The sequence below is a fragment of the Salvelinus fontinalis genome, chromosome 22 (genome assembly GCF_029448725.1).
Source record: "Salvelinus fontinalis isolate EN_2023a chromosome 22, ASM2944872v1, whole genome shotgun sequence".
NCBI lineage: Eukaryota > Metazoa > Chordata > Actinopteri > Salmoniformes > Salmonidae > Salvelinus > Salvelinus fontinalis.
In genome coordinates, this window is record NC_074686.1 from 30,733,542 (window position 1) to 30,759,848 (window position 26,307).

The 26,307-nt window shown below is 44.6% G+C and overlaps 1 pseudogene; it reads right to left on the minus strand.

The window, feature by feature from the left end:
• The window catches only part of LOC129820191 (syndetin-like), a 331,482-nt pseudogene that overhangs the window by 269,138 nt on the left and 36,037 nt on the right, over positions 1 to 26,307 (minus strand).

The following is a 26,307-nucleotide window of genomic DNA, read 5'->3' on the forward strand; positions in this document are numbered from 1 at the left end:
CGAACCATGATGAAAGATAATGTTGTTGAAAGCCTGGACGAACCATGATGAAAGATAATGTTGTTGAAAGCCTGGACGAACCATGATGAAAGATAATGTTGTTGAAAGCCTGGACGAACCATGATGAAAGATAATGTTGTTGAAAGCCTGGACGAACCATGATGAAAGATAATGTTGTTGAAAGCCTGGACAAATCATGATGAAAGATAATGTTGTTGAAAGCCTGGACGAACCATGATGAAAGATAATGTTGTTGAAAGCCTGGACGAATCATGATGAAAGATAATGTTGTTGAAAGCCTGGACAAATCATGATGAAAGATAATGTTGTTGAAAGCCTGGACAAATCATGATGAAAAATAATGTTGATGAAAGCCTGGACGAACCATGATGAAAGATAATGTTGTTGAAAGCCTGGACAAATCATGATGAAAGATAATGTTGTTGAAAGCCTGGACGAATCATGATGAAAGATAATGTTGTTGAAAGCCTGGACGAATCATGATGAAAAAGAATGTTGTTGAAAGCCTGGACGAATCATGATGAAAGATAATGTTGTTGAAAGCGTGGACGAATAATGATGAAAGATAATGTTGTTGAAAGCCTGGACGAATAATGATGAAAGATAATGTTGTTGAAAGCCTGGACAAATCATGATGAAAAATAATGTTGATGAAAGCCTGGACGAACCATGATGAAAGATAATGTTGTTGAAAGCCTGGACAAATCATGATGAAAGATAATGTTGTTGAAAGCCTGGACGAATCATGATGAAAGATAATGTTGTTGAAAGCCTGGACAAATCATGATGAAAGATAATGTTGTTGAAAGCCTGGACGAATCATGATGAAAGATAATGTTGTTGAAAGCCTGGACAAATCATGATGAAAAATAATGTTGATGAAAGCCTGGACGAACCATGATGAAAAATGATGTGTGTGTGTGTGTGTGTGTGTGTGTGTGTGTGTGTGTGTGTGTGTGTGTGTATGTGTGTGTATGTGTGTGTATGTGTGTGTGTGTGTGTGTGTGTGTGTGTGTGTGTGTGTGTGTGTGTGTGTGTGTGTGTGTGTGTGTGTGTGTGTGTGTGTGTGTGTGTGTGTGTGTGTGTGTGTGTGTATGTTTGTGTGTGTGTGTGTGTGTGTGTGTGTGTGTGTGTGTGTGTGTGTGTGTGTGTGTGTGTGTGTGTGTGTGTGTGTTGCGACCGAGCAGTGACTGTCTGATAAGGAACGGGCTGTCTTACCGTAGTGACATCATGGGCTGGAAAGAAGCAGTCCACCATCTTAATAACTAAATAATAATTGCTTTACTCGCCTCATAAAATCATAGAACATTTGTATCTATCATAAAGCTGTGATTGAGAATTGCCTAGGCTGTATAGACTTTCCTTCTTGTTATTTTTGACAACACCTTGGTAGGATAAAATTATTTGGGAAATAATCGACTGTTGCTAACTGCAAGTTATTTTAAAGCTAATGACAGGCCAATAGGAGGAATGAGGACAGGTTATTGGCCATTTGGTTTTCAACCTCGTTTGGAAGGATTTTCCTGGCCTGCAGGGATAATTTCTTTCTTAATAAACTTAAACTTGTAATTTGATCCATCTCCACTCTGTCTGGCCTATATTCCTCATTCAGTATCACATATTTATTGAAAAGGCTATATCAAATAGGAATAGGCACATAAATTACTCAGAAATTCACTTCTGTGCTGCCCTGCTGCGTACTGCCCTGCTGCCCTGCTGTGTGCTGCTCTGCTGTGTGCTGCCCTGTTGTGTGCTGCCCTGCTGCGTGCTGCCCTGCTGCGTGCTGCCCTGCTGTGTGCTGCCCTGCTGCGTGCTGCCCTGCTGTGTGCTGCCCTGCTGTGTGCTGCCCTGCTGTGTCCTGCCCTGCTGCGTGCTGCCCTGCTGCGTGCTGCCCTGCTGCGTGCTGCCCTGCTGCGTGCTGCCCTGCTGCGTGCTGCCCTGCTGTGTGCTGCCCTGGAGTGTGATGCGAGACTCCGTTCTTTACTACGGGGCGCCAGTGAAGTTCAAGTAGGCTAAACCATCGTCTGTCACATCACGATGTCGTCACTATCGACGATGGCTGTCAATCATCGCCGATAGACAATGCTATCGTAATATCGTCCAACCCTAGTTGACATCAAACAAGTCACAAACAACTCCTTGTTTAAGGGCATGGACAATGCTGCTAACCTCATGAAGTAAGGCCTACTACAGCATGCAAGTGGACACGACTCAGGCTGTACCCAAACTAACCTCTCCAACTGAATGACGCCATCAAACATCCTCCAGATCCGTGTTGCCAGCAGAATCAGTCTCTGAGGCCGACTAAAGACTTCCTTTTCCACCCATTTTGTCTGTATACCGCAATTCAGCTTTTAGCTGCAAATGTGTACAAGATCAAATAACCCTTACTACTATATATACAGACCATATATGATGAGCAATAGAGTCGCAACCTTGCCTGTAGTTGAACAGTATGAATGTAGCTAGTATCTTCCGAGCAACATAAACAACATGCATTAGTAATGCACAAGGGACGTGCCCTTGTCTGAATGGCGGAGTGGTCTCGTGGCGCCCCTTCGTTGTCACTGAGTCCAGCAGAAGGGACAATAAGGTTCTGAATTTAGAACTGGAAAAAAGACACATGCCCTACATAGACTCACAGCATTAGTGAGACCGACCAGCAAGCCAAGTTCTCTCTAATACCCGGACCAGTGGCCCTAAATCCGATTGTAAAACCTGAAGCTAACTACAGTTCTTGGGTCTCACCTGCACCCCAATGGCAGCCAAGGTTAAGGCCTTAAATCCAGTGAATCATCAGAATCAGGATATTAAAAAAAACATTTGTCATGCTACAAAGTTTTCAGTGGTATCATTTGAGCCTGTGAAAGAAGCAGTGTATGTGGGACGCAGGCTAAATACAGAGAAACACCAAAAACTTCAGCATATCACACACACAGTGTTCTCCCCAAAACAAGACGGGCACTGCGCCACATTATGGACTTGGCTGCTCCATTTTTACACACACACACACACACACACACACACACACACACACACACACACACACACACACACACACACACACACACACACACACACACACACACACACACACACACACACACACACACACACACACACACACACACACACACACACACACACACGCACACACACAGTGATTTACTTGAATTGCTCTTCCATGGCCCTCATACCTATGGTCCCTGTTCTGTTGACCATTGAACAATTAATTGCTATGATAATTCTAGAAAAAAATAAGTAAAAACATATATTTTTTAATTAAATTCGCACTTAATTTGTTGTCATTTAAGGTTTTAGATTGCAGGAAATGGCAGTTAAAGGTATAAAAAATTCACAAATCTCTAACTCATTGTGGGGGCAGAGCTGCCCTCCGGGCCACCCCCTCCACTAACCACCTTGTTAGAGAATGCTGGAGAGAACCTTGCACGCACACACCTATGCTTCCTGACTGAGCAAATAGCATCTGTTAGTGAAGTGCAGGTTGACTCATAACCGAAGTCCCCGCGGTTATATCTGCAGGGCGGGAGGGTTTAGGGTCATTAAATATTGTGTGGATGAGTGGCAGGTGGGTTTAATAAAGAGAAAACAATGCCTTGAAAAATCCATAAATGTAGCATTCTTGTGCAATTTATATCTATAGGCAAAATGGAGGTATTTCTTTCATTGTGTTATGCTAACCGGCATTAGTGCGTAAGCCTAAGCTTTAGGGCCTAACTGTACGCCTGCCAATTAGCCTACACGCCAATCACCATCTGTCTCCCACCTTAGGAGCATCCTTTTGGTAATGCAGAGGGAGGAGGAGGAGGAGGCAGGAGGAGGAAGGACGAGGCAGAGGGAGGAGGAGGTAGAGGCAGAGGGAGGAGGAGGAGGTAGAGGCAGAGGGAGGAGGAGGAGGAAGGACGAGGCAGAGGGAGGAGGAGGTAGAGGCAGAGGGAGGAGGAAGGACGAGGCAGAGGGAGGAGGAAGGACGAGGCAGAGGGAGGAGGAGGTAGAGGGAGGAGGAGGTAGAGGGAGGAGGAGGAAGGACGAGGCAGAGGGAGGAGGTAGAGGCAGAGGGAGGAGGAGGTAGAGGGAGGAGGAGGAAGGATGAGGCAGAGGGAGGAGGTAGAGGCAGAGGGAGGAGGAGGTAGAGGCAGAGGGAGGAGGTAGCGGCAGAGGGAGGAGGAGGAAGAAGAAAAAAGACAATGAGAGAAAAGAGAAAAGCTGTGAAATGGAGAGTTGAACATAAAGAGAATGGAGGGCCAGAAAAATCATGTTTGGCAACGATTTAGCGAATGGGTAAAAGAGGATGACGCAGTGAATATTGCCGCTGTACAAATTTTACAGTCACAAGATGGGGACTTCAAATAGGCCTATGGAATGTCAAGAGAGCCTACTGTTCAGCCTACTGTTGTGGTCCCGTGTGGCTCAGTTGGTTGAGCATGGCGCTTGCAACGCCAGGGTTGTGGGTTCATTCCCCACTGGGGGACCAGGATGAATATGTATGAACTTTCCAATTTGTAAGTCGCTCTGGATAAGAGCGTCTGCTAAATGACTTAAATGTAAATGTTCAGATGGGTTAAGTGGAAACTGAAATCTGGACACTGACTGTAGGTATATAACCTCCCATATAACCTTAATATTAACTCCTGCATTTCTTTCAGTGAAATGATATACCAAATGTACATTTTGCCTCAGGAACAAGAGTGGAAAAATATGATTTCTTTCTTTGAGCATCTTGAGAGAATGTGATGGTGCAGTTAGGAACCGTCTGTAAAGGTGCCATCTTTATCAGCCTCATAAAAGCTGATAGATGCATATTTTGTGTGGTTGAAATACTAAGACGAACAGAAATATTATCAGAAACAGGTTGGGTCATTTTCACAGCTTTCCATTTCTTCACAACTGGTCAAACTGAAGTCATTTGGACATTTTGCATAGAAAGTCTTTCCCTTTTAGAGTTTTTTAGAGTTTTCCCAGGCCCCTAAACACCTTTCCTCCCGAGCATTCAATTGATTATTCTGGTGAGCAAGGCTTTATTTAGTCTTCTAGGGCAACAAGCAACGACAAAGAAGAGAAGCTACATGAACTCAGCAAAAAAATAAACGTCCTCTCACTGTCAACTGCATTTATTTTCAGCAAACTTAACATGAGTAAATATTTGTATAAACATAACAACAGACATAAACTGAACAAGTTCCACAGACATGTGACTAACAGAAATAGAATAATGTGTCCCTGAACAAAGGGGGGGGGGTCAAAATCAAAAGTAAGAGTCAGTATCTGGCGTGGCCACCAGCTGCACTAAGTACTACAGTGCACCTCCTCCTCATGGACTGCATCAGATCTGTCAGTTATTGCTGTGAGATGTTACCCCACTCTTCCACCAAGGCACCTGCAAGTTCACAGACATTTCTGCGGGGAATGGCCCTAGCCCTCACCCTCCGATCCAACAGGTCCCAGAAATGCTCCATGGGATTGAGAACGTTCTCCGGGCACTTCGCTGGCCATGGCAGAACACTGACATTCCTGTCTTGCTGGAAATCACACACAGAACGAGCAGCATGGCTGGTGACATTTTCATGCTGGAGGGTCATGTCAGGATAAGCCTGCACGAAGGGTACCACATGAGGGAGGAGGATGTCTTCCCTGTAACACACAACGTTGAGATTGCCTGCAATGACAACAAGCTCAGTCAGATGATGCTGTGACACAACGCCCCAGACCATGACAAACCCTCCACCTCCAAATCGATCCCGCTCCAGAGTACAGGCCTCGGTGTAACGCTCATTCCTTCGGCGATAAACGCGAATCCGACCATCACCCCTGGTGAGACAAAACCGCGACTCGTCAGTGAAGAGCACTTCTTGCCAGTCCTGTCTGGTCCAGTGACGGTGGGTTTGTGCCCATAGGCGACGTTGTTGCCGGTGATGTCTGGTGAGGACCTGCCTTACAACAGACCTACAAGCCCTCAGTCCAGCCTCTCTCAGCCTATTGCAGACAGTCTGAGCACTGATGGAGGGATTGTGCATTCCTGGTGTAACTCGGCAGTTGTTGTTGCCATGCTGTACCTGTCCCGCAGGTGTGATGTTCGGATGAACCGATCCTGTGCAGCTGTTGTTACATATGGTCTGCCACTGCGAGGACGATCAGCTGTCCGTCCTGTCTCCCTGTAGCGCTGTCTTTGGCGTCTCACAGTACGGACATTACAATTTATTGCTCTGGCCACATCTGCAGTCCTCGTGCCTCCTTGCAGCATGCCTACGGCACGTTCATGCAGATGAGCAGGGACCCTGGGCATCTTTCTTTTGGTGTTTTTCAGAGTCAGTAGAAAGGCCTCTTTAGTGTCCTAAGTTTTCATAACTGTGACCTTAATTGCCGACCGTCTGTAAGCTGTTAGTGTCTTAACGACCGCTCCACAGGTGCATGTTCATTAATTGTTTATGGTTCATTGAACAAGCATGGGAAACAGTGTTTAAACCCTTTACAATGAAGATCTGTGAAGTTATTTGAATTTTTATGAATTATCTTTTAAAGACAGAGTCCTGAAAAAGGGACGTTTCTTTTTTGCTGAATTTATATGTAACTATAGACAAGTTGACTAACAAATAGCCTACTAAAATGTCAGAAATTATAAGCAGAAACATCTCTAAATTAGGCCCCAAAATAATCCTGCACCCCCTGTCCAGAAATCTTTCCGCCATCTCTGACTGTGGCCTGCAGTGTATTTAATATATTTGTAGATTAGGGTCGGGTGCGGGCCACTCCATTCTCCAATCTCCCAACCAAGGAGAAGGGCAAGAGATCACGTTTAATTGATAGTTCCAAGTAGCTAGCCACTCAATTCACCTGATCCAAATGGCACCAACAGGGGACATAAAGCACTAATGGGATTTTTAATGGTGGGTAAGTGCTCGCACAGAAAAATTATCAACTAACCGTCCAAGTCCATTTCATTCCCTTGGAAGCATAGTATTACCTGACAACGTATTGGAGGGCAATTCATTAGGAAGCAGGCTCTGACTCTGGAACCAATCTCTTTTTCCCTGACAGTCTCTCTCTCAGACATTGGCTAGTTTGGCCACTCAATTATAGGGCTTCTGTTTTAAATTGGACGATAAGCATCCCAGCAGGGCAGCCTCCATACCAATCAAAAAGGCAGTAACTGCTAATTTGGTTGAAAATTAGTTAGTCATTTTTCCTACATTAAATACATGCTTAATCATTTGGACAAATATCCTGCCTCTATTTTATTGTGTTTTGGAGAAAATGGGGATCATAATTAGCAGTAACTGCAAAACGTTACTGTGAAACCAAGGTAAATGGCAGTAACTGAACTTACTGCCTTTTAGCTTGGTTTCAACCTGCCCTTGGCTGCAGTTACTGCCTTTTACCTTGGTATCATATCATATTCTGATAGTGATACAATCGAACGTGAATGCCAGCTACAGACACATTGCTAATCTAGGGACACAACATCATGGCACAGAATTCCCGGGGGGAAATTATGGTTGAACTTGCTCTGAAATGCCGAAACCCAGACACTGGTAAGAACAAGCTAAGCTAGCTAATGAGCATAGACTAACAATGCTGCCTGCTCCCATAAGAGGAGATCACCAATTGATACTAACTCCAATCTATTAGCCATATAATGATTTATCATTACATGAATGCGGGAAAAAATTGTTTTGCCAAAATGACTTTTACCAATCGCTGTGGCCTAGATGATTATAGTATCTGTGCGGATCAAAATTGCCATGTGAGGGTGCATTAGGACTGTACAACCACATCAATACTAGGTTTTCTTCCAGTCAATGTCCGGCCATGCAATCTAAATAAGCATTAGGGCTATTAAGAGTACTATTCTTATTATCTTAATATTAGATTTGAAAATAAAGATGCAAATTTAAGAGCCTTTTTGGGAGCAGGTATGAAATGAATAGATGAACTGACTTATGACAGTGAAAATGATCATGACAATGTTTGCACAAGATAAAATCAACATTGATTATATCCTATATTAAAGAACATTATCGAACTGAAAAGGATTATGATCATATGTTTGCACACCACAAAATGTCAGTATTAATTACCATCTATGACAGAATAGAATCATTAGGATGTAAGTGTATTGGCTCTTTTTAATTTAGTGTGAATGTGAGGAGTGATATGGAAGAGCACTGAAGTTTTACTTAAAAATAAAATGAAAAATGTTACTTAAAAATGAAATGTAATTATTCAGTATTTTATCAATTGTAGCTAGATGTCATTTATGTCCTCTTATGAATGTGAAAATGTAAATGTTTAAAATACTTAAAGTTGTTATTTGTTCAAAATTGTCTAATAAAAAATGTATACAAAAAATTATTTCATTTGCAATCTCATGGTAATTTTGTGTAATTAGTATGACCCTACGTTATACTTCTATCATGCTCCAATACATAATTATACTGTATATTACAAGATAGGTCATCATTTAATGTAACTCAAACAAATTACACTGCTGCTTTTCACATTTATTCTTATAACAAGACATGGGCTACTTGTCAAACACAGCATGTAATGTGACTGACGCAGAACCTACATCTCTATGTAACTGGTATCTTAGTGGAAGACACACAGAGGATGCCGCTTCAACCCTGTTACACTGTCAGTAATTACACTGCTCTTTTATTAATAGCATAAATTAGAATTATAGTAAACTAACAAATTAAAATGGCAGATATTGCTCTTTGCTTTGGTATTACCCTGCAATTTATAATATATCATGCCTAGGAAGAAGGCAGTAACTGCTGTTTAAGGGTCAAAGGTTGTGTCAGAAGTCAGGGTTAACATGAATTTAAAAAAATGACTCATAGTAAGACAACAGATCACTTAATCGCCAATGTTTTTTGTATAATTAATTTGTCTGGACAATTATATAACATTTGAAGCCAATTTTCCTCAGTTCCACACTATAAGCAGTTACTGCCTTTTTGCTTGGAAGGGCAGTTTTTACTATCCATCAAGCTGTAGGAGGGAGAAATTACATGGCAATCAATCTCACGGTAGCCTGAGACTTAAACTGACACTTCCATAGGATCCCTTTTCTCCCCTCGAACATCACACTGTTGATTCAGTACTTACTGGGGAGGATGAGACATGACACATCACGGGTGAATGGCCTGGCAGTTCCTGTCATGGTAAATGTGGCTCCTGCTGTATCGGTGTGACTGCAGGTGTCCGGGATGACGGCCTAACCACCGCCCTGACTTTTGCGTCTCCCTCCAAACAAAATCAAATTGTAAGTCACATGCGCCGATTACTACAAGTGTAGACTTTAACGTGCAATGCTTACTTGCAAGCCCTTTTCCAACAATGCAGTTAAAAAGTAAGAAAATTAACAAATAGATAAAAAGAAAATAGTAACACATTAAAATATCAAAATAAAATAACAATAACGAGGCTAAATACAGGCTATAAACAAGGAGTACTGGTACCGAGACAGTGTACTGGGGTACGAGGTAGATGAGGTCATTGATTGAAGTACTATGTACATGTACAGTTCCTTCCAAAAGTATCCATACCCCTTGACTTATTCCTCGTTTTGACGTGTTACAGCCTGAATTCAACATGGATTCAATAGCTTTTTCCCCTCACCCATCTACACACAATAGCTTTTTCCCCTCACCCATCTACACACAATAGCTTTTTCCCCTCACCCATCTACACACAATAGCTTTTTCCCCTCACCCATCTACACACAATAGCCCATAATGACAAAGTGAAAAGATGTTTTTAAATGTTTATGCAAATGCATTGAAAATGAAAAACAGAGATATCTAATTTATATAAGTATTCACACGCCTGACTCAATACATGTTAGAATCACCTTTGGTAGCGATTACAGCTATGTGACTTTCTGGGTAAGTCTCTAAGTGTCCCGCCCTGACCTTAGTTCCTTTGTTATGTCTCTATTTTGGTTTGGTCAGGGCATGAGTTGGGGTGGACATTCTATGTTTTTGTTCAATATTTTATATTTCTATGTGTTTGGCCGAGTGTGGTTCTCCCACGCTGCACCTTGGTCCTCTCCTTCCAACAGCCGTTACAGAACTACCCACCACCAACGGACCAAGCAGCGTGGAAAAAAGGAGGAATGGACATGGGAGGACATTCTGGACGGGAAGGGATCCTACACATGGGAGGAGATCCTGGCTGGAAGGGATCGCCTCCCATGGGAACAGGTGGCCAGGAGAGCGGAGGCAGCAGGAGAAGGGAACAAGCGGTACGAGGGAACACGGCTGGCAAGGAAGCCCGAGGGGGGGGGGGGGGGGGGGGGGGCACACGGGGAATGTGGCGGAGTCAGGATGGAGCCCACTCCCCGTTCTTACCGGGGCGAGCATGCGACTGGTCAGGCTCCGTGCTATGGGGTGATGCGCACTGTGTCTCGGCCGAGCATCCACAGGCCGGTGTATCCAGCCAGAACGGGTGGGGCCAGATCTGCACTCGAGACCGCCTCGGCCAAGGACAAGGCCTCCTGCATGTCTCCCCAGCCTGGTGAGTCCTGTGCCTTCTCCCAGAGCCAGTTCTCCTGTGTGTCTCTCCACTCAAGTCATGATCCATGGCACAAAGCCTCCAGTGATGATCCATGGCACGAAGCCTCTCCAGAGATGATTCATGGCACGAAGCCTCCTGTGTGTCTCTCCACTCCAGAGTCTCCCTCCTGTCCGGAGCTGCCAGGGTCTCCCTCCTGTCCGGAGCTGCCAGGGTCGCCCTCCTGTCCGGAGCTGCCAGGGTCGCCCTCCTGTCCGGAGCTGCCAGGGTCGCCCTCCTGTCCGGAGCTGCCAGGGTCGCCCTCCTGTCCGGAGCTGCCAGGGTCACCCTCCTGTCCGGAGCTGCCAGAGTCTCCCTCCTGTCCGGGGCTGCCAGAGTCTCCCTCCTGTCCGGAGCTGCCAGAGTCTCCCTCCTGTCCGGAGCTGCCAGAGTCTCCCTCCTGTCCGGAGCTGCCAGAGTCTCCCTCCTGTCTAGAGCTGCCAGAGTCTCCCTCCTGTCCGGAGCTGCCAGAGTCTCCCTCCTGTCCGGAGCTGCCAGAGTCTCCCTCCTGTCCAGAGCTGCCAGAGTCTCCCTCCTGTCCGGGGTCGCTGGCGAGGGTCCTCGCTCTAGAGTCGCCACCTAAGTGGGCCACACCAGAGGTGGAGCGGGGTCTATGTCCCGCACCAGAGCCGCCACCGCGGTGAAATGCCCACCCAGACCCTCCCCTATAGGTTCAGGTTTTGCGGCTGGAGTCCGCACCTTTGGGGGGGGGGGGGGGGGGGGGGGGGGTACATGTCACGCCCTGACCTTAGTTCCTTTGTTATGTCTCTATTTTGGTTTGGTCAGGGCGTGAGTTGGGGTGGGCATTCTATGTTTTTGTTCTATGTTTTATATTTCTATGTGTTTGGCCGAGTGTGGTTCTCAATCAGAGGCAGCTGTCTATCGTTGTCTCTGATTGAGAACCATACTTAGGTATCCTCATCCCACCTGTGTTTTGTGTGTCTGCCAGCCAGAACTGTTTTGGTCATTATCTTTGTTATTTTTGTCATTTCAGTGTTAATTTAATAAATATGGACACGTACCACGCTGCACCTTGGTCCTCTCCTTCCAACAGCCGTTACACTAAGAGCGTTCCACACCTGGATTGCACAGTATTTGCACATGATTATTTTTTAAATTCTTCAAGCTCTGTCAAGTTGGTTGTTGATCATTGCTAGACAGCCATTTCCTAGTCTTGACAAAGATTTTCAAGACAATTTAAGTTAAACTGTAACTTGGAGCTGCAACTCAATACTAGGAAGGTGTTCCTAATGTTTGGTATACTCAGTGTATAATTTGTATGGCTATATACACTGAGTATACCAAACTTTAGGAACACCTTCCTAATATTGAGTTATACGCATTGTTACTTTTTTCTAAACTCCTCTAATTGTCAGAAAAGTGTTTTTATGTAACTTCAACCGATTTTCAAGAATTTTCCTGAAATGTTTTGTGCTATGTCTACTTCCCTTTAGCCCTCAGAAAAGCCTAAATTCATCGGGGCATGGGTTTTTCAAGCTCAACAGTTTCCTGTGTGTATCAAGAATGGTCCACCACCCAAAGGACATCCAGTCAACTTGACACAACTGTGGGAAGCATTGGAGTCATTTTGGGCCAGTATCGCCGTGGAACGCTTTCGACCCCTTGTGGAGTCCCCAGGAAAAACCCAGCATCATTGCAGTTCTTGACACAAACCGTTGCGCCTGGCACTTACTATGATACCCCATTCAAAAAGATTTAGTCTTGCCCATTCACCCTCTGAATGGCAAACATACACAATCCATGTCAAGGCTTAAAAATCCTTCTTTAACCTGTATCCTCCCTTTCATCTACACTGATTGAAGTGGATTTAACATGTGACATCAATAAGGGATCTTTCACCTGAATAGTGTACAGTATGTCATGGAAAGAGCAGGTGTTCTTAATGTTTTGTATACTCAGTATATATAATGCATACTGTAGATGTATGTGTTAGTCAAACACTAGTATTGATGCAATGTTAAATGATAGGATGAAAATCCATAGTTCATGATGGGATAATAGCTCAAGCTCAATATATGATGCCTATCAATAATATACACTGAGTATAGTAATGATGCATAATTAATAGCCAAACATTTTGTGCTTATTAATGCTGAGACCAAGGTCTCTTTCACAGATGACCCTGTATATACACATCAATATAGGCCTACATATAAACATTTACATCAACACACAAAAAGCAAAACACAAATCATAGAAAACAAACACATTCGTCAGTAAAAAAGGTCCTCAATCAGCCTTGTGATTTGCCCTAGAGGCACCAATTCATCCAACTCTAGAGAGCCTTGGAGATCATTCCACAAGTAAGAGGTACATTTGCTCAACTCAGTGGAGAACAAAGGTATCTCCAGAGTAAGTCATCTCTGAGACCGGTCTGGTATCTCAAGTTAACAATGAAGTCAGGTACAGCGGAAGTTTATGCAGAAGGGCTTTACAAACAAAAAGAGTGCAATGCATCGATCTACGAGACCTCTAGAGGGCCAGCCTACTTTCTGATACAGAATGCAGTGATGTGTACTGAACCTATCTTCATTAATAAAGAATAGTGCTCTATGATGACAAACTGCGTCCAACGGCTTAAATACAGCGGCAGTGTCACGCCCTGACCATAGATTGCTTTGTATGTTTCTATGTTTTGTTTGGTCAGCGTGTGATGAGGGTGGGCATTCTATGTTGTATGTCTAGGTTGTATTTTTCTATGTGTTTGGCCTAGTATGGTTCTCAATCAGAGGCAGGTGTCTGTCGTTGTCTCTGATTGGGAACCACATTTAGGTAGCCTGTTTTTCCTTTGTGTTTTGTGGGTGGTTGTTTCCTGTGTCTGTATTTGTTACCATACGGGTCTGTTTCAATTTTCGTTTGTTCTTTCACGGTGTTAATTTTGTATTTTTGTAGTGTTCAGTTGTATTATTAAAATGGACACTTACCACGCTGCACATTGGTCCGACATTTCATACTCCTCTTCAGACGAGGAGGAAAACCATTACAGGCAGCTGCATTCATATACACCAGCTATTCCCAAACTGGGGTACATGCAATGCCGTCAAGGGGAATGACAAATAAAATATGATTTGACATTTTTTTTTAACTAAAAAACATTTGGTTTACAGTTTTTTTCCCTTCACATTTTCAAACAGTCCATTTATATTTTCCAACGGGGCTATACATATGGGTGAGGTTTTTTCCCCGCCTGAGTAGCCTCATTTCACTTCCAAAAACGTAATTAATTATTCCTGCAGCCGCAGATATGGCTGGGACAATGTTGGGGGGAAAGGCCCAAAAAACTATACAGACAATGCCTTCATCAAACAACACTCTTTCATGACGCATCAGTGACATGGCAGGAGATGTTTTGAAACAATTACTGCTTCGCATACAAGCCAGTGAATTATATGAGTTACAGCTGGATGAGTCAGACGTGGCGGGCCTGGCACAGCTCCTGATATATGTCCGTTACATTTATGGGGGTCAATTAGGGAAAACATCCTCTTCTGCAAACCACTGGAAACCAGGACAACAGGAGAGGATATTATTAAAGTACTGGACATCTTTGTGACATCAAATGGACTTTGGTGGTCAAGATGTGTTGGTATCTGTACTGATGGTACAAAAGCCATGACAGGGAGACATAGTGGAGTGGTAATGCGTGTGCAAGCAGTTGCTCACGACGCTACTTGGGAACACTGCAGCATCCACCGAGAGGCTCTTGCTGCCAATGGAATGCCTGACAGCTTGAAAGACGTTTTGGACACTACAGTGAAAATGGTTAACTTTGTTAAAGTTTCACACACAACTGACCTATCTGGGAGATGTTTTTTCTCGCATAAATGATCTCAATACAGGATTACAGGGACTCTCCGCAACTATATTCAATGTGCGGGACAAAATTGAGGCTATGATTAAGAAGTTGGAGCTATTTTCTGTCTGCATTAACAAGGACAACACACAGGTCTTTCCATCATTGTATGATTTTGTGGGTGCAAATGAACTCAAGCTTACAGACAATGTCAAATGTGATATAGTGAAGCACCCGAGTGAGCTGGGTGCGCAATTACGTAGGTACTATCCTGAAACGGATGACACAAACTGGATTCGTTATCCCTTTCATGCCCTGCCTCCAGTCCACTTACCGATATCTAAACAAGAGAGCCTCATTGAAATTGCAACAAGCGGCTCTGTGAAAATTGAATTTAATCAGAAGCCACAACCAGATTTCTGGATAGGGCTGCACTCAGAGTTTCTCGCTCTGTTAAGACACCGATGCCCTTTGCTACCACGTACCTATGTGAGAGTGGATTCTCGGCGCTCACAAGCATGAAAACTAAATACAGGCACAGACTGTGTGTTGAAAATGATTTAAGACTGAGACTCTCTCCAATACAACTGTCACGCCCTAACCATAGAGAACCAGAACTCTATGGTAGAACTCTATGGTATAGAACTCTATGGTATAGTAGGTCAGGGCGTGACTATGGGGTGATTTAGTATATGTATGTCTATGTTGTATTCTAGTTTATTATTTCTATGTGGGTATTCTAGTTTTCATATTTCTAGGTTGGTGTGCTTGATATGGTTCCCAATTAGAGGCAGCTGATAATCGTTGTCTCTAATTGGGGATCATATTTAAGTAGCATTTTTTCCACCTGTGTTTTATGGGATATTGTTTTGAGTTAGTGCACGTAGCACCTCTGTAGTCACGGTTTGTTGTTAGTTTATTGTTTAGTTTTGCTAAATTTCACTTTCTAATAAATTATGTGGAACATCCGCTGCGCCTTGGTCCGATAATTATTCCAGCGAACATGACAACAACATTGCAGAGTTATGTGCATCCTTTCAAGCACACCCTTCTCATTAACCTGTGGTGAGTTATTCACCATTTTTGATGAACAAATAAGGTTCTACATGTAAGATGGCTAAATAAAGAGCAAAATTATCGATGATTATAATATTATTTTTACCCTGGTCCTATAAGAGCTCTTTGTCACTTCCCACGAGCCGGGTTGTGACAAAAACTCACAAAGACTCATTCTTATGTTTAATAAATGTATTGCTTAGTGTGTGTGTGTGTGTGTGTGTGGCAGGCTTACGATGGCAAAACACAACATTTGAGAGTGCGCTGACCCTGGTGCTAGATGGGTACGCAGCTGGAGTTTGAATGTTTGAAGGGTACGGGACTATAAACAATATCCCCATAGTCTAAAACCTGTATGAATGTCGACTGAATGATTTGTTTTCTGCTGTTTAATGAACGGTATAAACTATTCCTATAGAAGAAGCCAATTTTTATTCTTAATTTCTTAACTCATCAATACGCTTTTTGAAAGATAGCTCAATCCAGATGCCCAGATATTGATAAGCAGGGATACAATCAAAGAGGGCAGCAACCAATGTATATATGCATAAATCATCAGATACATTTTTACGTGACATGGAGAATAACATTCTTGGTTTTACCTGCATTAAGTACCAATTTGGGCTGTGGTGGTCACGAAATATCGCCAGCCGGTGATTGACAAGCAAATAACTGTCGGTCTCACGGTAATTGACCGTTAATTAACAATAACACATTTATCATCTCCTGGCTTCCACACATAGTCTACAAGCAATACATTGGAAGGCTGCATGATGCAACTCTAATGATGATTTGAAAAAAAGTTGCTTGAAAGGTTGGTTGTAGACACTCCAATAGTCTCTCATTCACAATTTGACAAGCACTTGATAATGCCTCGAACTTCACAGCGGCATCCCATTCGTTGCCGAAATGCACCCTAAAAAAATCCATGCCTTTTGCGGCCCGGAGTACTGCTTTGTGCCCTTCTCCCTGAGTGTGCTGCACAATCCTAAGCGTCTCAATCACACGGCTCTCTGTCACGTGATCAGGTCTTTCTCACAGGCTACAAGTGAAAACAGACACATCGGGGACACAACTGCACGCGTCCTTATCCAATTCCGAGGTGCATATTGAAGATATTGAATGAACTGTCCACATTCCCTTTTGGTCAACCAACAAGTTGAGTAGGCCTAACGAATAGCACTAGCCTATGTCAATCTACCTCCGTAGTACAAAAGTCAACCTATTATATTGTGTGTGAGAAATAAATATTCCAAACATAGTCTGGGACAGTTGTGGGATGTGATAGATCCCAGATTAATACAACCACTAGCATCTAACAACATGTTTAATGCAATGTGGCTGACGCAACAGACCAGAACGTTTAGTTTAAAATGTTGATAAACTATTAGGATATTTATTCACATTATAAGCGCAGCAATGCGCACATGGTAGTAGGTTATATGTGCAAATGTTCCACTAGCGGAAAACACTATAATCAAAAGGGACCGCAAATGCAATTATGCATGTAATGCTTTTATTATAAGGTCCATTTTTATGGTGAAAATGATCTTCCCCAAACTTGAAATTCACACGCTGCTTATATATGCCAGTTAGACTCTAATTAATTTTAAGAAGTTGGCAACTTTAGTTGTGATACAAACCTTATTGAAATATACATGAGGTGTGTGACTATGAGTAAGACCTTTATCAGGTCAACATTCACAAGGCCGCATGGCCAGACGGATTACCAGGACGTGTACTCCAAGCATGCGCTGACCAACTGGCAAGTGTCTTCACTGACATTTTCAACCTCTCCCTGTCCGAGTCTGTAATACCAACATGTTTCAAGCAGACCACCATTGTCCCTGTGCCCAAGAACACTATGATAACCTGCCTAAATGACTACTGACCCGTAGCACTCACGTCTGTAGCCATGAAATGCTTTGAAAAGCTGGTCATGGCTCACAACACCATTATCCCAGAAACCCTAGACCCACTCCAATTTGTTTACTGCACCAACAGATCCACAGATAATGCAATCTCTATTGCACTCCACACTGCCCTTTCCCACCTGGAAAAAAGGAACACCTATGTGAGAATGCTATTCATTGACACAGTTCAGCATTCAACACCATAGTGCCCTCAAAGCTCATCACTAAGCTAAGGACCCTGTGCCTAAACACCTCCCTCTGCAACTGGATCCTAGACTTCCTGATGGGCCGCCCCCATGTGGTAAGATTAGGTAACAACACATCCGCCACGCTGATCCTCAACATGTGGGCCCCTCAGGGGTGCATGTTCAGTCCCCTCCTGTACTCCCTGTTCACTCATGACTGCATGACCAGGCACGACTCCAACACTATCATTAAGTTTGCTAATGACACAAGAATGGTAGGCCTGATCACCGACAATGACGAGACAGTCTATAGGGAGGAGGTCAAAGACCTGGCTGTGTGGGCCAAGGACAACAACCTCTCCCTCAACGTGATCAAGACAAAGGAGATGATTGAGGACTACAGGAAAAGGAGAACTGAGCATGCCCCCATTCTCATTGACGGGGCTGTAGTGGAGCAGGTTGAGAGCTTTAAGTTCCTTGGCGTCCACGTCATCAACAAACTAACATGGTCCAAGCACACCAAGACAGTCATGAAGAGGGCACGACAAAACCTATTCCCCCCTCAGGAGACTGAAAAGTTTTGGTATAGGTCCTCAGATCTTCAAAAGGTTTTACAGCTGCACCATCGAGAGCATCCTGACGGGTTGCATCACTGCCTGGTATGGCAATGGCTCGGCCTCGACTGCAAGGCACTACAGAGGGTAGTGCGTACGGCACAGTACATCACCGGGGCCAAGCTTCCTGCCATCCAGGACCTTTATACCAGGCGGTGTCAGAGGAAGACCCTACAAATTGTCAAAGACTCCAGCTACCCTAGTCATAGACTGTTCTCTCTGCTACCGCACGGCAAGCGGTACCAGAGCGCCAAGTCTAGGTCCAAGAGACATCTAAACAGCTTCTACCCCCGAGCCATAAGACTCTTGAACAGCTAATCAAATGGCTACCCAGACTATTTGCACCCCCCTCCCCCCCGCTGCTACTCTCTGTTATTATCTATGCATAGCCACTTTAATAACCCTACCTGCATGTACATAATTACCTCGACACCGGTGCCCCCGCACATTGACTCTGAACCAGTGCTCCCTGTACATAATTACCTCGACACCGGTGCCCCCGCACATTACTCTGAACCGGTACCCCCTGTACATTGACTCTGAACCGTTACCTCCTGTACACTGACTCTGAACCGGTATCCCCTGTACATTGACTCTGAACCGGTACCCCCGGTACATTGACTCTGAACCGGTACCCCCTGTACACTGACTCTGAACCGGTACCCCCTGTACACTGACTCTGAACTGGTACCCCCTGTACACTGACTCTGAACCGGTACCCCCTGTACATTGACTCTGAACCGGTACCCCCTGTACATTGACTCTGAACCAGTACCCCCTGTACATTGACTCTGAACCGGTACCCCCTGTACACTGACTCTGAACCGGTACCCCCTGTACATTGACTCTGAACCAGTACCCCCTGTACATTGACTCTGAACCGGTACCCCCTGTACATTGACTCTGAACCAGTACCCCCTGTACATTGACTCTGAACCAGTACCCCCTGTACATTGACTCTGAACCGGTATCACTGTATTGTTATTTACTGCTGTCCCTTAATTACTTTTTGGGGGGGATTTTCTTGAAACTGCATTGTTGGTTAAGGGCTTGTCAGTAAGCAGTTCACTGTAAGGTGAATACCTGTTGTATTCGGAGCATGTGACAAATACAATTTGATTTGATTTGATATGACTCCAACAAGTCGCGCAAAAAAAGGCATTGTTTCTTATACTGCGCATCATTCACAAGTGATAATATATAATTCACAAGTGATAGGCTAATATTGTCACCCATCAGACTATTCTTGATTTGATATCGTCTTTACATACATAAAATAATATACAGTATGTGTGACATTTGTTTTGATTTAGAATGCATTATCATGCACCTGTCTGGAAACAGGGGCAGCGGGGAAAAAATACATGTTATCTATGCACTTAAATAGTGAATGGACGCTTTTCCCCGTGGTTTATTTTCATGCCTGCCAGGTAGGCCATACTCCTGTTGTAAAATATGTGCTTAATATTAGCAAAGTTGAGAAATAAATATAGTAGACCTAGCCTATAGTAAACTGATGGGATCCTCCTATTTACTAGCGGCCATCACACTGTTTTCTCCCACAATTGCATAGCCTATAGAAATGTTGCGCAACATGAGCTCATGGGCTCTCATGAAGTGTTTGATTAGATTTTCAAAGATATTTGCATTGATGTCAGAGTGATTAGAGGGACAATAGAGTGCTGAGTACCAGGCAGTTAGCAAGTGTGTTACTAATGACCAGCAGCAGCATCAGAGCTTGCAGAAGCCTAATTACCGTGACTAAATGGCCACGTGGAATTTGACTGCCTTCATGACTCGTGACCGCCGGTGTGGCGGTAATACGGTCACCGCAACAGCCCTAGTACCAATCAGTTCAACAAAGACGTTATTTCATTAAAGCAGTGAATGCAGCAAGAGAAAGATATGTTGTCACATTCATGTAATTTCCCTGAGCTCGTAGTGCCAGGGCTGTTGGTTTAAAGGAGCGCTGATAGAACCGCACGGTATTGATCTGAATCAGACACACACTGAGAAGCTCAGAGAGGAACTGCACCGTAGAGCATCTCTGGGTGGCTTGATTGGTCTGCGAAGCTAACAAACACTAGTATGTGATGCGAAGTGATTTATTTATAGCGCTTTGTGTTAGGATTGAGAGGTAAAATAAGGGGAACATGCTGGTGGGGTTGAATACTAAATACAATAGTGGGTTGGAGTGAAACCATGCAATCACAAAGGTGATTGCTAAAGTTGATTTGCTTCTGCCCAATCCGATTATATGCCATGATATTCTATCCTCCATGCTTGAGGTAGCTGCTAAAGAGTACTGTAGCTTCCACTGTATAGGCATACTGTATAGCAGAATGGAGGGGGCAGGTGTGGGTAAAGGAGGAGAGGACAGTAAGAGTAATGGCCCACATCTACCTCCTGACCTGCATAGACACACAGGGCTTTCTGTTGAAGCTCAAAACGTTGAATGAAACATTTACATTCTACATCAACTCGATCAATACTTCCATTAAGCCCTAATCAATTGACCATTAACAGGCTGTTCCTCAGAAAATCACAGACTCGGAGCGCTCACTGGTTATGCACACAGACAATACCCTATAAGGGTGATTCCATGCAGTGGAAAATATTTTTGGTATCTCAGATTGTTCTGGCAATTCTCACACAGGAACTTCATTGGGAGGAAGTATGTTTAACATGCTTTTTATAATTGTATCACAAAGTATTTTTCGGCCTTTGTTAGACCTGTATATTCCTCTTGCTGTCAATATACTCCTAATGTGTTCTCTCAAATATGCAGTATGTCTAGATTCTGAAATACACATTTTCACATTAATTTATTCAACAAAACTACCTTTTGGATGTAGCTTATTTTTTAGACATATTGTTTGTAACAATATACTCTTCCAGAGTGGGCTCTCTGGTACCTTTAATGATATTACCCATTTTATACAAAGAAATGTATATTCTAGCTATTTACCATTCTCAGCCCTCCTTTGGGATTGACATTCAGCAAGACACCAGCAGAGGGAGTTACCTTAGAATACATTTTTCAATTTATTGTGTTGATGGTGCTCATAAAATGTATCATATCTTCAGAATGAGCAGAGAACCCACTCTGAAAATGTAATGTACTTGTAGAGTATATTGTTCCAAGCAATATCTTAAAATGAACACATTCAAAAAGGGTCATTTTGAGATATTAATATTTTGAATGTTGAATAAATGAATGTGAACATTAGTATTTATACCAAAAATATTTCCCCCTCCCGCTGCCGTGTCAGACACACATGGTCAGTGACATCCATCCAAGCTTAATGCACCCTTATGAAGTAAAAACAGCCTCATGATGGCACTCTTCAACTGTCAAAAAGCCATTAGTACAAGAGATGTCACACCTAAACGCCATCACAACCTGCATACCTAATGATCCAAAGCAGATGTTTCACTTAACCCTTTACAGCCTGGCCCCTACTACCATACCCCGTGCAAAGGCACTTACATTTGTCTTTCCCATTCACCCTCTGAATGGCACACAGACAATCCATGTCTCAATTGTCTCAAGGCTTAAAAATCCTTCTTTAACCTGTCTCCTCCCCTTCATCTACACTGATTGAAGTGGATGTAACAAGTGACATCAATAAGGGATCATTGCTTTCACCTGGATTCACCTGGTCAGTCTGTCATGGAAAGAGCAGGTGTCCTTAATGTTTCGTGTACTCAGTGTATAATATAATAACATTATAGCATACAAAGTAGCCTATACAATAGAGGGAATCTAGGATTTCAATGTTCCTTCTCTGAGACAATATATGCATCCCAAACGGCAGCCTATTCCCTTTTTATTGGACTACTTTTAGCTAGGGCTCATAGTCTGGACAATAGTAGTCCACTATATAAGGAAATAGGAAATAGGATGGATAAAAGAGACAGAGGAGAAGGAGATTAGAAACAATCTGTGGTGACATTTCTTTAGGGACACGACACACAAGATCAGTGTGAGTCAACCTACAGTCACGCAAGCATGCTGTTACCCCCCAACGGGTCACAATGCCCACGATCAATGGGCCAATCACAGCTGGGTAGAGGCGGGTTCAACAAAGTTGACTCGGTTGGAAACCCCTAGCAGCCCCAAAATGGCCACTGCCACCTCATGTGGAGACTAGAGAGGAGTGCAGCTGCTACCAGGACTGGGGTCCACTCCGTGTCTACTCAATCAGTTCAGGATGTGACGTGCAATTCAAGTTCACATAGAAAACTAACAGGTGATTTTTTTTATTCATGAAACACATTTTCGATTCAATTCGGAATTTAACTGGAATCAACCCCAAAAGACTGCTAACCTAACTATGTGGGCTATCCATCCATTTGAAGGGCTCTGGTTAAAAGTACATGGAAATAGGGTGCCAATTGGAATGTGACCACAGTCTCTTGTCAGTGCTCATACACATCCACATACTAACTAAACCATTAATCTGTGGTGCACGGCCTGAGAGGTCTAAATCCCCGTGGGCCTGATCAAATATGTCTCCTGTCCGACAGTGAATAGCTTAGACACGTCTCACAGAGCTCCTATGAAGGATCAGAGATGAGCAGGAGCCTGGGATGGATACCCTCCGACTCTTCACCCTCTCTGTTTTCTCTCTCCTCTTACTCTACTTTCCTCTCCCTCCTCTCCTTGGCTGTGGCTTTGATCCAAACACTCAGGAAGTGATTTCTTTATCGAGGGGAATACAGGCTCACTCTCACATCTGCCAGTCACGACAGACAATTGGCCCTGATAAGATTTAAATAGATTGAGATAGCGGCTGGTACTGACCAGACATTTTACTTATAGAGCGAACGCAGTCGGTTGTAGGATATATTCCGTTGCCATGGTAACGCCAATAAATTCCACATTACCTCCTTTGTTATGACTGATTGACAGTAGATATCAATCAGCGAATATAAATCACCATACTATGATAATGTGTGCAGTCAGTGTTCTGAAAGAAACTGCAGACCTAAATAAGCCTACATTTATCTGCGTGAGATGAGTCATAGGGAAATTACAGAATGTGAAATATACTTACAAGAAAATTTTTAACACAGGCTGAGTCTGGGTGAAACTTAAAACATACAATGGAAAGAAAGGAGGAAGAGAGGAAGGAAAAAATACAGAACGCATACCTTGACGTATGACGGCTGTTTTTCCAGGATAAGATCGGCAACCTTTTTGTAAACCTACAGAGGAGGACAAGAAAAAGAAACCCAGTCAGATGCTTGTAAACGCCATCCCAAGTGAGAAACACACTTATCGTACTATGGTAGGCCATGGAGAAAGAATAGCTGGCTTTTATGCCTGTAACTATAATATCAGTCTTTAAAGAGTGACTGCCTCTAAAGTGCAACTAATCCCTTTGAAAACAGCATATATGAGTCTGAAACATTTATTCTAGCGTCTGAAATTGACTACAAAGTGTAAATAGGATCATTTTGGTCACAAAGTCAGTCTTATCTAAAGCGGAGTTTGGAACCTCAGTGCGTCACAAGTAAATGAAGGTTGGGTTTGAATTACAATTACGTCAACAAATCATGCCCCATTTTGCCAAGCTCCACGTGCAAATCGCCCCTCCGCTGCCCTTCATTGAATGGGGCTCCGTTGTTTTATCACCCCGAACACGTTCAAATGATCCCTATATGGATTACATTTACATTTAAGTCATTTAGCAGACGCTCTTATCCAGAGCGACTTACAAATTGGTGCATTCACCTAATGACATCCAGTGGAACAGCCACTTTACAATAGTGCATCTAGATCTTTTAAGGGGGGGGGGGGGGGGCAGAAGGATTGCTTTATCCTATCCTAGGTATTCCTTGAAGAGGTGGGGTTTCAGGTGTCTCCGGAAGGTGGTGATTGACTCCGCTGTCCTGGCGTCGTGAGGGAGTTTGTTCCACCATTGGGGTGCCAGAGCAGCAAACAGTTTTGACTGGGCTGAGCGGGAACTGTACTTCCTCAGTAGTAGGGAGGCGAGCAGGCCAGAGGTGGATGAACGCAGTGCCCTTGTTTGGGTGTAGGGCCTGATCAGAGCCTGAAGGTACTGAGGTGCCGTTCCCCTCACAGCTCCGTAGGCAAGCACCATGGTCTTGTAGCGGATGCGAGCTTCAACTGGAAGCCAGTGGAGAGAGCGGAGGAGCGGGGTGACGTGAGAGAACTTGGGAAGGTTGAACACCAGACGGGCTGCGGCGTTCTGGATGAGTTGTAGGGGTTTAATGGCACAGGCAGGGAGCCCAGCCAACAGCGAGTTGCAGTAATCCAGACGGGAGATGACAAGTGCCTGGATTAGGACCTGCGCCGCTTCCTGTGTGAGGCAGGGTCGTACTCTGCGGATGTTGTAGAGCATGAACCTACAGGAACGGGCCACCGTCTTGATGTTGGTGGAGAACGACAGGGTGTTGTCCAGGATCACGCCAAGGTTCTTAGCGCTCTGGGAGGAGGACACAATGGAGTTGTCAACCGTGATGGCGAGATCATGGAACGGACAGTCCTTCCCCGGGAGGAAGAGCAGCTCCGTCTTGCCGAGGTTCAGCTTGAGGTGGTGATCCGTCATCCACACTGATATGTCTGCCAGACATGCAGAGATGCGATTCGCCACCTGGTCATCAGAAGGGGGAAAGGAGAAGATTAATTGTGTGTCGTCTGCATAGCAATGATAGGAGAGACCATGTGAGGTTATGACAGAGCCAAGTGACTTGGTGTATAGCGAGAATAGGAGAGGGCCTAGAACAGAGCCCTGGGGGACACCAGTGGTGAGAGCGCGTGGTGAGGAGACAGATTCTCGCCACGCCACCTGGTAGGAGCGACCTGTCAGGTAGGACGCAATCCAGGCGTGGGCCGCGCCGGAGATGCCCAACTCGGAGAGGGTGGAGAGGAGGATCTGATGGTTCACAGTATCGAAGGCAGCCGATAGGTCTAGAAGGATGAGAGCAGAGGAGAGAGAGTTAGCTTTAGCAGTGCGGAGCGCCTCCGTGATACAGAGAAGAGCAGTCTCAGTTGAGTGACTAGTCTTGAAACCTGACTGATTTGGATCAAGAAGGTCATTCTGAGAGAGATAGCAGGAGAGCTGGCCAAGGACGGCACGTTCAAGAGTTTTGGAGAGAAAAGAAAGAAGGGATACTGGTCTGTAGTTGTTGACATCGGAGGGATCGAGTGTAGGTTTTTTCAGAAGGGGTGCAACTCTCGCTCTCTTGAAGACGGAAGGGACGTAGCCAGCGGTCAAGGATGAGTTGATGAGCGAGGTGAGGTAAGGTAGAAGGTCTCCGGAAATGGTCTGGAGAAGAGAGGAGGGGATAGGGTCAAGCGGGCAGGTTGTTGGGCGGCCGGCCGTCACAAGACGCGAGATTTCATCTGGAGAGAGAGGGGAGAAAGAGGTCAAAGCACAGGGTTGGGCAGTGTGAGCAGAACCAGCGGTGTCGTTTGACTTAGCAAACGAGGATCGGATGTCGTCGACCTTCTTTTCAAAATGGTTGACGAAGTCGTCTGCAGAGAGGGAGGAGGGGGGGGGGAGGGGGAGGAGGATTCAGGAGGGAGGAGAAGGTGGCAAAGAGCTTCCTAGGGTTAGAGGCAGATGCTTGGAATTTAGAGTGGTAGAAAGTGGCTTTAGCAGCAGAGACAGAAGAGGAAAATGTAGAGAGGAGGGAGTGAAAGGATGCCAGGTCCGCAGGGAGGCGAGTTTTCCTCCATTTCCGCTCGGCTGCCCGGAGCCCTGTTCTGTGAGCTCGCAATGAGTCGTCGAGCCACGGAGCGGGAGGGGAGGACCGAGCCGGCCTGGAGGATAGGGGACATAGAGAGTCAAAGGATGCAGAAAGGGAGGAGAGGAGGGTTGAGGAGGCAGAATCAGGAGATAGGTTGGAGAAGGTTTGGGCAGAGGGAAGAGATGATAGGATGGAAGAGGAGAGAGTAGCGGGGGAGAGAGAGCGGAGGTTGGGACGGCGCGATACCATCCGAGTAGGGGCAGTGTGGGAAGTGTTGGATGAGAGCGAGAGGGAAAAGGATACAAGGTAGTGGTCGGAGACTTGGAGGGGAGTTGCAATGAGGTTAGTGGAAGAACAGCATCTAGTAAAGATGAGGTCAAGCGTATTGCCTGCCTTGTGAGTAGGGG